Source organism: Canis lupus, chromosome 4 (assembly GCF_048164855.1).
Source record: "Canis lupus baileyi chromosome 4, mCanLup2.hap1, whole genome shotgun sequence".
In the NCBI taxonomy this organism is placed as follows: Eukaryota; Metazoa; Chordata; class Mammalia; order Carnivora; family Canidae; genus Canis; species Canis lupus.
This window is the reverse complement of record NC_132841.1, coordinates 76,823,141-76,837,412: the sequence shown is the minus strand read 5'-3', so window position 1 is coordinate 76,837,412 and position 14,272 is coordinate 76,823,141. Positions and strand designations below refer to the sequence as shown.

The window sequence follows — 14,272 nt, the reverse complement described above, 5'->3', positions numbered from 1 at the left end:
AATTAGTTAATTTGCATATCTTTCCATAAAGGATAGTCTTAAAATATGACTTATTTTTATTGGCATACTTATAAGTACATAATCCTCTATATTACATATAAATTAAAGACAGGATGCGTATCTTATACGTATACATATACACCTGCGCACAATTTTACCAGGAATATGTCTTCCTCTTCTGCTTACCAGTTATATTGCCTTAGACATGTTACTTAACCTGTGTGATCTCTTCATCAATCTATTTCCTCCGTCCTGATGAGGAAAAATCATACCACTTGCAGAAAGAAGAATTAAATAAAATAGTCTATGAAAGCACTCTGTAATCTATAAAGGACTATACGAACATAAAGAGCTAGTATTTCCCATTAAATATATAAGAAATTCATAATCTGAGGAATGAACCATGAATCAAAAGCAGATTTCCTCTCGCCTATCCTTTCTCCACAATAATTTAAATAGCTGCATGAAGAGAAAATGTTCAGTCTTTCTTTGTAAATTGGTGGCAATTCTTCGTTAAGGGAAGATCTTTTCAAGAAAGAAATTCAGAGTCTTTCCATCTTCCATGTGTGGAACATCTGTGCTAAAACCATTCCATGCATACTTCTTTGAAGCACTGGCTGCCTAGAGGAAGTACTTTGATTTTGGCTTTATCCAAATGCCTGAACTTCTATTAGTGAAACAAAAGATTTTCTAGTAAGAGCTCAGTTGGGAAGGAGACCGGCCTGCAAACAGTGTAATTACTCAGGAGCCAAAGTAGCCCCCCGGATTTTGTTTTTAGAGCACCATGCAATGGAAACCCCCCCACCCCCCTTGAACTTGCAGCTTACACAAACAGCTGGCTTGGGATGCTGCTGACTCTGGGTGCAATCACTGTGGTAATTAGATTTAATTTTCCTAATCCGACAGTCCCTGGCTTTCTCATGTCTACATCTCCTATGTAGAGAACCGTAACTCTCGCTTAATAGTCCTTTGGCGTGCTTAAAGATTTTTACAGCTAATACCAGAAATTACTTTTCTGTAACTGTGAATAGAGCTGTTCCGACTGCTAGGTGTAGCAATGAGTCTAATTTAGAGGTCACCCTGCCGCAGGAACTTTCCTGAAAGATCTTCAACCCTTAGGCAGACCTTGAATATCATCACACACGCAAGTCTTCCGCAAGTCTTTTGTATCCTTGGATTAATTCCGTTAGAAAGATGCAACCAGCCCCGGGTCATCGGCCAGCCTGGGGGTTTGGGTTTCCAGTGTTCCTGCGAGCCCCGGGGAAGCAGGGCTTCATGCTACAACATCTGGAGGATGCTCACTCCGGGGGAGAGTAACAGGGATCACAGGATTGTGCAAAAAAATAAATAAATAAATAAAATAAAATAAAAAATAAAACGGTCTCCCTGGCAGGAGGGAAGGCAAGACACAGTCAGACGTGTCCGGGGAAGCCTGCTCAGGTTGTGCGGAAGGGCCCCGGGTCTCGGGAGGCCGGGGTGGTGTGCAGGGTGCAAGCCCTGAGCAGAGCTCCTGCGTCCCTGGAAATTGCAAGTGCTCGGTCGGAAAAAAAGGGGGAAAAAAAAAAAAAAGAACATCCGACTCTTGCAATAGCACAAGGTGCATAAAGGAGGAGGCAGACGGAGTCGCACAAGTTCTGTTTTAACCCCCCCACCCCCCACCCCCTAAAATAAGGGAGGGAAGGAAAGGGAAGCCTGGGCCGGGGGCGTTCCCGGGAGCCGATGGCTCGGGACTGGAGACACAGGGAGCCCTTCTGTCGGGGGGAGGGGGCAGGGCCTCTCCGGCGGAGTCCTCCCCTCCGCGCTCCCTCCCACTTCATTCACTTGCAAATCAGTGTGTGCCCACGAGGGCCGGCTCCGCTCTCCCGAGCCCGTCACCTTCCAGCCCGCGAGCTGCAGTTCGGGGCGCGGCGGCGAGGACGGCGGACGGAGCCCGGGGCCGCGGGAGCAGCGAGGCGGCGGCGGCGGCGGCGGCGGCGGCCCGGGCCGGGGCGAGCCAGGTGGGTCCCCGCCGGCGCTCGGGGCTGCGGCTGCTGATGCCTCGCTCGCTCGCTCGCTCTCTCGCTCTCTTTTTTTTTCCTCCCTTTTCTTTCTTTCTTTCTTTCTTTTTCTTTCTTTCTTTCTTTTTTTTTTTTTTTTAATTCTGTAGCGTCTTTGGAAGCCAATCAGCGCGGGAGCCCGTCCGCCGCCGGGCGCGGGCGTCCGGGGATGCTCAGCCCGGCGGCGCGGGTCGGGGCGGGCGCGGGTCCCGGGGAGCTCGGCCTCGGGGCCGGGGCCGGGCCGCGGAGCCCCCGCGTCTGCCAAGTTGGCGGCGCCGCTCCCAGGGCGCCGGGCGGGCAGGACCCGCGGGGCCGCGGGGGGCTCGGTGGGTCCCCACCTGCCCCCTCCCGGGGCTCGGTGCGGAGGCCGCTCGGCTGAGTTACGTTTCTTGCCTTTGTGGGGTTTGCGATGGGGGGTGGGGGGTGGGGGGAGCAGAAAATCAGGTTTCGCTTGCGAACTCCTGAACGCTCCGGATCAGGGAAACTTGAGCCGCGGGGGCGACCCGGCGCGGAGCCCAGGGAGGCGCGGGGAGCTGGTGCCCGGGCGCGGCGGAGTCCGGGGCAGAGTCCTGCGGGCGGCGCAGCTCCTGGGGCGCCCCCCCCCCCCCCCCCCCGCTCGGGGAGCGGAGCGGAGCCGCGCTGCAGGGTCCGAGGCGGGCAGAGGGCACCCCCGTGTGCACCCGGCATCTCGTGCTGCGGCGGGCCCCGCGCTGCCCCGAGCTGGGGGCGCCCCCGGAGGTGGGTGTTCTCCCGGCGGGGTCGCGGGAGCTCGGGCGGCGGAGGCTGCCGGGGAGGTCAGCTCGCGGCTCCGAGGTGCCGTCGCTGCTGCAATGAAATCCATATTTTATGGGGAGTCACACGCAGGTCCTTGTTAGTGCAAAGGGCTGTTCACCGGAGTTAACTACTGAGAAAACGCAAGTACCAAGAAGTTTAATCGTGTGGAAGAGTCACACGTTTCTCTCTGTCTCTTTCGTTTTCCTTTTTTTTTTTTTTTTTTTGGTCAAGCCATCTTAACTATGCTATTCCCACTGTAGAAGTACATCACCCCTGGTTGTCCCTGCCAGTCTTCACTTTGACTTGCTGAAGCCCCTAAAGTGGGAAAGAGGAGGTTTTTTTTCCCCCCCATCTGGAATATTGCTGGAGTGGCTGGTTGTGTACACGTTTGGGGGCTCTGGAGGGGCGCACACCCGAAATATGGGCTTTCTGCTTATTATCTGGGGGGGGGGATAATAAACTCCTCTCTGTGTCAGAAAAGGAGCACAGAGATATACCTAGAAAATGTTCAACTCTTCTAAGAATGAATAACAGATATGCTCATACACATGGAAGCCAAGGATTGCTTATTTCCTTTTTTTTTTTTCTTTTTTTTTTTTCTTGCTGACACGTTTACCTGAAAAGGAAAACCTTTAGGATTCTACTCTGGAGGGAAAAAAAATATTTCCTCCAGTTTAGCTCGAGTGTCATCCTTTGTGTAATAGCACTTGCATGGCTCTGTGTTTGCTTATTGGAGAGACTCGGAGAGTTAAGTTGTGTGAAGACAGGGGATATGATCAAGCAGATGTCTTCATTATGTCAAAAGGAAGAGGGCAAAGTTTATGCCAGAGGCCAGGTTTTCAATGCAGAGCTCAGAAACTTAAAAGAAATCCAACAATTTACTGGAAAATAGAATTGCACAGGGATTGTATCTCCCTTTTGTTCTTTGGTATGTTCTAATTAAAATGGTATTGGGGGAAAATAAAAGGCATATCTTTTCTACCTATTTTGATGGTTCATGGCATACTTTTGTAGCAGAGGAAGTAACCAATTTCTTCAGAAAAACATGAGAAGCAGCAGCACATTTTTTAAGGAAAATGGCAATGGTTTAGTTCTACTGTACTTGTCTAAAAATTATCTTTTACTGCCATTATAAGTGACAGACTGGATTCTCTATAGGGACTTTGAGTCCCTTTACTATCTGGCTTTTAAATCAATTTATTGCAATTACGTTTCTTAATGCTAACTTTGCAAAGATAATGTATAGAAACAAAATCATTTTCAACCAAGTTGCCTGCTATCAGAAAACATGCACCTTACCTCCTCCACCCACCACTTCCATCAGCTTTGCAAGTAAAAACTCACTTTAAGGCACTCTTCATTTTTTAAGAAAAAAAAGTCTGTCTTGCAAAATACTGCTCTGAGAAACCTGACACAGAGAAAATTTCTAGAAAGCGCAAGTACAGTTCCAGGACATCAAAAGATAATTCCTTATGGCAAATGTATCAATAAGCTAGAACAACAAGTTCTGAATATCTAATTAAAGCTAACTAAGTGAGTGTCCCACATAGGGATTTTAAAAAGAAAATGTGACAAATATTCTGGATAAAACCCTGTGTCTTCCTAAGGAAATGAAACGTGTGGTCCCCCCTTCTGGCCCTTACTTGCTTTGCAGTCATGAATGCCAACTCACTAAGGCTGCATCCTTTGAACTATCGAAACTTTTTTTAGTTGGAAGGGACCTCTAGTGGGTCACTCCATGCATTTCTCCCTGTAGCTCCGTGGCATCACGGATTTTGTGATCTAAGATAATACGTGTATAACAGCTTTTTCTTCATAGATGAGTTAATGTCCTCCAGGTACTGCCTTGACATCTATGCCAGGTTAAAAAATCATTATTTTTGCTACCGTGTGTGTAGTTCCTCTAATTTGAGGAACTCAGGAGTATCCGCACAGTTTTCTGGTTATCTAGGCTTTCGGTAACTTTTCTATGATTCCAAACGAAAGCTTTAGCCAATTAATGAAGAATTCACCACCATCAGTATAAGATTTTCCTCATTCCTGCCTGGCCTTACCAAGACTGTTTTGCCTTCCTTCAAATGTATCCAATAATAAGAATAAGCATTATAGTTATGACGCAAAAAGTTCCATGCAAAGAACCCCCACCACCACCAAAGAAATATTTGCTTAAAAAAAATCAATTAGCCTTTCTGAGATCCATAAACATTCACTAGTGTATTGAACTTAAAGACTTCTAAATTAAAGGAATCCCCCATTCAAATAAGAATATATTAAAAGTCCAAATCTTGTTTGGACGCATGTATCACCTTTATTCCGTGAGGTGTTTTTATTTCTCTCTTTGATGCACCACAACACCTGTTCGGTAACCTACTGCTTAGAAAACTCTGCCTGGGACTTAAAGTAAGTTCTCTAGGGGTGAATCAGCTTCTTCTGCTGACAGTCTGCAGGTTTCAACTTCCAATTTAAAAATCTGTTCTAAAGTTTGAAATGTGTTCCAAATGAGATAACATCCGGCAGAAGCCAGTTGCCTTGTGCTGCTTGCTTAGTCACTGCAGCCCATTCTTTGGGGTTGATCAGAATTAGGGTCTCGCTTATAAAAATAACGAACAGTGACTCAGTCTGAATGGCATTTTTAATAGTGTTTCAGCCTAGCTAGTGTCTACTGAGCTTACCTTATTTGCTTCACAAAAAGGTGAAAATGTAGATAATCAAACCTCCTCTGGTCTAAAATTTTTTTTCTGAATAATAATTCTAGATACAAAGACCCAAGAACATCATGCTAATAGGGACACTGCTGAAAGAAAAATAGTAAAACTTGCGCGCGCACACACACACACACACACACACATACACAGAGCGAGAGAGTGTACAAGCACCCAGTTGTGACACTGTTCCAATAATAGCAGTGAGGAAATATTTCAGAAATGTAGGACTTGGGTTGGTTTTTTCCTCTTCATTCCTCTATTTCTCTTTTTGTTCTCCAATGGGATTTTTATTTTACTTTGAAGACAGATGAGGTTGAGGCACTTCCCTGGATCTGAACAGTAATATTTTTGTTTGAGCTTTCCTCTTATGAAGATAACTGGCCTACATTTTAAAAGTCCTATTCCTAAGGAATGCTCCCTTTTTGAAAGCAGTCATATGAGGAACTTCAGCTTGTCCCTAATTAACTGTAGAGCCAAGTGTATACAGTCCTTGTAACCGCATCACTCGCAAAGTAGGAAGATAAGAGGGGGAAATTTGTACAAATACCATTCAAGAAGCTGGTACACCTTCATTTACTACAAAAGGTAAAAATGGACTAAAGCCAAAACGGTTGGGGCAGAGAGGACCAGAAACAGCCAGCATCTAGTTGTACTGTCCTGGAAATTTTTAACTCTTCCAACAAATAAAACTCACTGAAGAAAGAATGCTGAGCACATGTGCATACATGTAAATTAGATGCATATGCAGAGGGTGCTGTGTCCCCCATCCCCACAGATTCCAGATTATATTACCTTGTTTCATCTGTTTAATATCTTCATATTAACACTGTTGGGTGCTTATTTCCTCTATTAATCAGATCACCTTGCTGAGATTTATAAGAGGAAGGGTTTAATTAAAGCCAGAATGTTACTATTAAATTTGATGTGCAGTATAAATGGGCAGCATGGGTCCCAAGCTTCACCTACCATATGCATCTTGTGGAAGAGAGCATCTCATGAAGATGAGGAGTATAAAGGTAGCCACCACAGGGTACGATTTGTCTTCATAGATCATATTGAAAGAGCACTGTGTTTTTCTCTTTCTATAATTTCCTAAATTGGTAGATCTGTCCAAAAGATGTTTAGGAGACCTAATAAGTTACAGGAATAGAAGACAGCAAGAAAAAAATAAATTGAGGAGGTGTACGAGTAAAATGAAAAGAGAGGAGGAGGTGAATTTGTACAAAAAAAGGAAACATAAGAATAGAAATAGAATCAAAATTGCTGATTTCACACAGTGTGCATTTTGCACTTTATAAATCCTGCTACTATTAAACTCAACTTTATAAGTGCAACATCATTAACATGTTTATAAACACTATCCTTCTCTATTACGGAATGCAAATTTGAAAATTATCCTTTAAAAAATCACCATCTAAAGGAAATGATCCTGCATGAATCATAAAATAACCAAAGAAGTACATTTTTTAAAAAGTGATCTGAAATCTCAGGAGAATCAAAGAAAGAGGTTCTCTTAGTGCTTTGAAGAATACAGACTCTTTTCCTTCTATTATCTTTATTGTCCTGCAAGCCAAATAGATATACCGTGTGATCTTTGGGCACCTGCAAACCAAAGTCTGTAATACTGATACACATCAAATATAAGTCACCCATTTGGATTCTGTATGTGGTACATCATGAAAGACTAGCAAGAGAGTCCGCCCCCACCCCATAATGCCTGTTAACAAGTATGTCATATATGTGTGTGTGTATATATATGTCTATACATACACACACACACATATAATATGCATATACGATAGCCAAGATAAAAAATTCTGACCATTAGGCTCAGAATTTTTATACATTCAAAAGATAATGGTGATTATAAAGTAAATGACAATAAACTTTTCATGAGCTTTTCTGCATGTTACACGCTGTTCTAAGTATTTTATAACATTCTGTACAGTAACAATTACACACTAAGTCCAAAGGAAAATGCTATACTTCTGTCCTTTGCAGTTATCCCTTTTTTGGTTTGAATTTCCAGGGAATTCCTGCTTGAGCTAAGCATTTAATGAATGTGCTATTTACAAACACTTGTGATCTTAGAATTTAGTGTGACACTCTGAGACATGCATAGCAGAAGAGTACATGGGAATGATCTGACTATTTTGACCAAAGCGATGCAGATTTTAAGGCTAAGGAAAATGTTTGTAGGTTATTCAGTTTTGAGAAACTACTTGCAAGTATGCTTACAATTTATAATTGTAGTAAAAAGTACTATGTGAGCCATTTGAGCACTTTTTGTAAGAGAATAGATGATCTTCTCCGGCCTTCAGAAATAGCCAGATGTTGGAGGAGTATTTGAGGAATGAGGAAGGTAGCTAAAAGTGACAACAACTCATTTCATGATGGGGCATCCCACCTGCACAGTACCCTCTGAAGGTTTGAGTCCTTTCTCAGTGCATTTGATATGCTCACTCTGTACATAGCATTTAGGACTGTGGGTAGAGCCGAGTAAGGCCATATATGATAAGTAAAAGTAATTACTTTCTTCTTTTATGATCATAATTTTGTTATTTCATTACCATCACAGTTTAATATCTGTTCTGAATGATTTCTTTACCCAGTGAAATTTCACACCAAAAAAAAGGGTGGGGGGGATGCCTAGGGAACACAGGTGGCTGGGTGCCCAGCTCTTGGTTTCAGCTCAGGTCATGATCTCAGGGTTGTGAGATTAAGCCCCCTGTCTGGTTCCATGTTCCATGCTGTGAAGTCTGCTGGAGATTCTCCCTCTCCCTCTGCCCCTTCCTCTATGCTTTCTCTCACCATCTCGCTCTCTAACATAAATAAATATATCTTTTTAAAAAAAAAGTTGAGGTAGAGACAGAAGACATCCTATTAACAATATAATAATATCATATATGGTTGACTTTGATGAGCCATTCTCTATTCTTTCTATTGCCAATATTCAGAAACTCACGCGGTTAATCTAGCTTTCATGAACAATGTGATAATTACAAATAAAATCAGAGAATGGGAGACAGACAGGAGCTCAGAAATAACTTTACCCAACACCCATCATTTGCATTTGAGATACTTGATGACCAGAGAAGTAAATGAGTTATATCTATCCCTCTCTTTTATAACTTCTAGTTGCTCGGCAATATTGCTTTTTAAAATCACCATTTAATTATGGCATTAAAAATTAAAGAGGAACTTTATAATATTATTTTTTACAAATATGCTGTGAAGGAACAGACATGGAAACTTACAGAGAAAATGAGGATTTAGACTTCTTTAGAAATTTCGTGTCTTCGTACCATTTTGTAAAGCTCCTGTTGTAAAGAATTAATTTTTTCCTTCAAAATTTTGATCGCTATTGGGGCAGGGGGCACATTATAAAATTTGGGTTTGCATTTTATTTTTAATGGTCTGATGGTTGTTTTGAGTGAGCTCCATCTAAGTCAGTGATTCTGGGCAGCCCGGGGGGGTTCAGCGGTTTAGCGCCGCCTTCAGCCCAGGGCGTGATCCTGGAGACCCAGGATCAAGTCCTACATCGAGCTCCCTGCATGGAGCCTGCTTCTCCCTCTGCCTGTCTCTGCCTCTGTGTGTGTGTGTGTGTGTGTGTGTGTGTGTGTGTGTCATGAGTAAATAAATAAAATCTTAAAAAAAAAAAAAAGTCAGTGATTCTCCAGACTAGCCAAAGTGTCCATCTTTGAAAGCAATAGTTTATTGGTCAGTGATTGGATATGAAAAATTATGACAACCTATTGTGTTTTTTTTTATATATCTCAATTTATTTAATTTAAGTACTCAGTGACCTTCCCACTTCTTTGGAGTTCAAATGTCAATTCTTTCATGAAAGTGTACGGATAGATTATGTTGGAGTTTCTTCCCTTAGCAAAATTAAAATCTGGCAAGAAAACCAATGTCAACTCTACCCCCTTAAAAAAAGAAAGAAAGAAAGAAACTGTTAATGTTCCATGAAATCCAAAAATCTGAGGACCACTGAGTTAGATAATGAATAACATCATGTTGAAAAATGATTGACCTACTTCTCTTCCTTATTTGGATGAATAAAAAGTAAAGGGGAATTATAATGATATTTAAAAGCCAAATAGACAGCCAAAAAGACAAACTAAACAAAAGTCATTCAATCAAAAGGTATCCTTGGATCCCTTAATTAAACCTTATAGAGATTAATACTAATGTTTGCAGTGCTAATACAGTCCTTGATTATATAGAAGTCCTCCAAAAGTATGCTTTGCTGAGCTCATGGCCAGAATGTGTCATCAACAATGAATTTGTCTACTCAATTACATAGTGGATTATTCCGTGGAAAACAAAATAAAGTTTTAAATTCGTATCTAATTTGATAACTTGAAGAAAACCCAGCTCAATTTAACCATTCACATTACAAAAAAAGATACCTATTTTTTTCCATAAAAGTGAACTTTACATAATTGTGGACAAACACAAATTTTCTAAGGTGCTGCATTGTATTTTAAGGTTTGCATTTTTACTTCAAAAAGCAATTGCCTTCTAGCTTATAGTGTAGATTTCAGTCATGAAAATGAGCTTATCGTATTTTTAGCTGCAAAGCTTAAACCTCTTTTGCAGGATTAAAAAAAGAGAGTTTCATTAATCTACTATCATCCATTTTATAAAATGTTTGAAACTGCTCAATTTCACATTCAACTAAAATATTCTAAGCTCTCCTTAGCAACAGGTTCTAATTTAACACAGATCAAAATGGTGTGGTCAGACTAAGTAATCACCAATGCAAAATGATAAAATCCACCAAGACTGGAGTACTACTGCTGAATCCTAATTTGAGCCAAGTCGAGCAACTGTATCTCCCAACAATTATTCTCATATTAAACTACTTGTTTAAAAGTATCTAGTTGGGATTTTTGTCAGCGTTTCATAAAGAATGAATTCTATGATGGAGGCCTAATGATAAATTTCAGTACCACAGTTTCACTCTCTTTCTCTTATCTGCCTTTTTATCCAAAAAAAATATTTGGGGCAGGCCCTAATTAAGACAGCAGAACCAAGGAGCCCATTACTGCTTAGTGTCACCAGGAGGAGGTGAACCCAAACCTCCAGATCCAGAAAGAGACACTAACAACTCTGCAGTAAGTTTTGTATTCAGAGGAAGTATATTTACCTGCAGGTCAACTACCTTTGAAAGGAGTACAGGCATGCCAAATACAGATCTCATATTTAAAAATTTTATCTCACGAGACCTGCTTTTCTTCCTCAAGTTTGCTTTTAATTCTCGGATGCCACATTCCAAAATATCTCTCCAAATAGCACCATGGTTGGTTTTTCTTAAAATCTCTCCCCACTGAATTTAAATGTGTGTGTACCTTATGTTCTAAAAAACAATGGAATTAAATTAGAGATGACCACAATAGAAGGAAGGACACTGCAAGATGTCTGGTGATCATGTGAACATCCACTTTCTCACCAAACAGAACACTATATAGGACTGTTACTTTATTTAAGATAGGAAGGTGAACACAGCTACCTAAGAGTAAAATGCTCTCAAGCGATGGCGTTTAACATGATGTAATGGAAGAGTTTTACATAGTGGACAGAGAGAGGAGAAATCATTGAAACGCTATGCTGGATTAATTGGGCCCCGAAGAGCAAGAAGTTTGCTTTGCACCCTGAATGTTTCAAACATTTATAGAACATCTGTTTCTTTCCCAATTTGTCAGTAAATTAAAATGGGTTTTTAAAAGGCTTATTTTTTTCTTCTTTTCTTTTCCTCTATATGACAATCTTTTCATCATAGCTGATTAGAGAAACTAATCACAGAAAACAAGAGCCAAACTTGCCCTGCTTTGTAATTGGGAAATACACACTAATATCCATAATGTTATTAAGAAAGACTTTAAAGCAAGCAGCGAAATTTAGGTTTTTAAACTCAACCATCCAAAGAAGCAGCCATGAGGCTCCACCAGCTAAAAAGATACTGTGCTTGTCAAATACTTTCCAATTTAGGTTTTACCTGATTGACAAGTGCTCCTAAAAACAATGCCAAGACTTTTAGAAAATTCTTTACTTGATTCTCTGCACAGCAAGAGCCCACCTGATCCACATGTAAGATGCCTTATGGAATAGATAAATCCAGGCTGGGGAGAAAGGAGAAATGGCTTTAAAATATCACTTCTCCATCCCCAGATCACAGTCTTAGATGAAACCATCACTAGCAAACATAAGCACATAGTGAGGGCTCAATAAGCTTACTTAGTGAAATTGTCATACAAGCAGCCAAAGATTCTCTTAAATAAATATTTTTCCAATTTATTTCATTTTCAAATTCATTCACACCAGTGGAAAAAAAATATAACTTTTCTATCCCACGCTAATCATTCTTAGTATTTTGACTCCTACAAAAGGAGCTGATTTCAAAGGAAACCCTATCCATGGTGTCCCAAGAGCTAGAAGGGCTAAGCATGTAAACAGAGCTGCCCAGCGTCAAAATCGGGCCACCAGACCTCTTCTTCCTTCAGGCAGACTTTTTATTAAACTTGGTATGAAACAATGTTGCCTGGAGCCTGATTAACAATTTATGCCTTCCTAAGCAGATTAGCAAGAAGTCTGTCATTTTGATTTTTTAATTCTTAATTTCTGTTTGGAAACAGGAAGTGGCTCTGAGTTGACACTTTCAATATATTTTATTTTTAAAAATTCAAGCATAAACTAAACATTGTTATTCTGAGGTTTTTTTTCTTTTACAGTCTTAGTATCTATGCGTGTATGTTTTCTATAATAAATAAAGCAGTTGCTTTTTTGCTAAGTGAGTGATTTTTTTCAGCTTGCATTCAAATAATCCTTTATGTTCTTTTAAAAATATTGTGAAATAAGAAAATAAGAAAGATGATTGGGAAAACAGAGTAGAGTAACAATAAAAACTAACACTTAGCACTTAGAATATTCTAGACACTCTTCAAAGTGTCTTATAGGGATGTAACGTTCACATCAATACTCTGACCAATCCTCTTGATTTTAAAGACTGGAAAACAGAGCCGTTAAGCAACTTGCCCAAGGACACACAGCTAGTACAGTTGAACCCTTGAATAACGTAAGGGTCAGGGGCACCATCCCCACACAGCTGAAAATCTGGGTATAACTTTTGAGTCCCCCAAAACTTAACTGCTAATAGCCTACTGCTGACCTACTAATAACATAAAGAGTCAATTAGCACATATTTTATATGTTATATGTATTATATACTGTATTCCTCTAATAAAGTAAGCTAGAGAAAAGAATATGTTGTTAAGAAAATTTTAGGGAAGAGAAAATACATTCACAGTACTGTACGTTACTTATCAAAAGCTCCACGTATAAGTGGACCCACACAGTTCAAACCCATGTTGTTCAAGGGTCAGCTGTACCTATGAGAGCTAAAGTTAAATCCAGTTTTGATGGCCAATACTCTTTCTTATGCTTTTTATGCTTAGTATGTATGTATGTATATATGTATATGTATATGTATATATACTCAGATGATAGATACAGATAGGTGGGTGGATAGATTCAGATGTATATATCTCAAATCCAAAAATAAAGTGTGGGGATATGCAATGTATATAATATATGTAACATGTACACATTTCTCAGGATTCAGAAATACAACTAGGAAGAAAACAAGAAAACACATCCTTCCTTTTCATCCCTCAATGATTATATCAGTACGTTTGCATAACAATTAATCATCAATTAATGATAGCCCAAAACACCAGATATCATCAGCCCCATGAAAGCATTTTAGTTTTAGGCCTGGCTATTCACTGTAATTTGAGTTAGTCTTGCAACCACTTAATGCTGGTCCCCAAAGGGAACCCAGCAAGAGTATTTGGGAGGTTCAGATTCATCATTCATTAATTTATTCATTCTATAATATTTACCGAAGGCCTCCTGTGTCCCATGCAGAAAGAAGAGCCAGCGGTTGACAAGACAGACACGCACTGGCAATTTGGGGGAAATAGATGCTTTCTTCATACTCTATACCAGATAAATCCTATAGGGACTACAGGATTTAGGAGTACAAAATAAAACTGGAACTTTACTAGCCAACAATTAGGTAAATCTCTATTCACAATGTTGAGAGAGTAATAGAATTGCTAAGCATGAAGCCAGAACTTAAAAACAAAGTGAAGGAACACAGCACCATTAGAATGTATGCTCTACCAATGGTAGGCCAGTAGGACCAGCTTGGTCGATAATGAATGGGACTTTCAGAGTTGATTATGTCTTGTCTTCTCCCAAGTGACAGTTTACATGAATATAGAAACTAGCCACTAATTTCGGGTTACATCATGATTTGTAGGGAGAAATGGAGAAAAATCTAATCATTTTTTAGGTTTGGCTTCTGACCTTCCACCCCAGCGCAGAAACAACCACACAGCCAAAGCCACTCATACCAAAAGCTTATTAGAGTTTTACTCTTGATAGGATGCCTCAGAGTATGTTCACAGTGTTTCTTCCCCCAATCCCTGCAATTTCACCAATGAGCTTGGTGTACAGCAGAAAGCCTTACATAGATTGACCAGTAGAAATATATTCAGCAAGAAGTCACTTTACAGAGGCAGACCAGCTGAAATTAAGGTTCAGATGATAGAATTTCAATTCAATTCAAGAAGCATTTACTAACACTTTTGTGCAAGGCGTTGTCTCAGGTGCCACGGGTAATACTACGCTAGGATGTCAGGTTGGTTCCAATATGTATTTAATATAAAATATGACTGCTCATAAAAT

At 40.4% G+C, this 14,272-nt stretch overlaps 1 protein-coding gene across 1 annotated transcript in view; it reads left to right on the top strand.

Moving 5' to 3' along the window:
- The first annotated feature begins 1,875 nt into the window (after positions 1–1,875).
- The window catches only part of CDH6 (cadherin 6), a 123,528-nt gene continuing 111,131 nt past the window's right edge, over positions 1,876–14,272 (top strand). The window contains exon 1 of the mRNA XM_072825012.1: positions 1,876–1,997. The gene's annotated coding sequence lies outside the window, so the exon portion shown is untranslated. The remainder of the gene's footprint in view (positions 1,998–14,272) is intronic.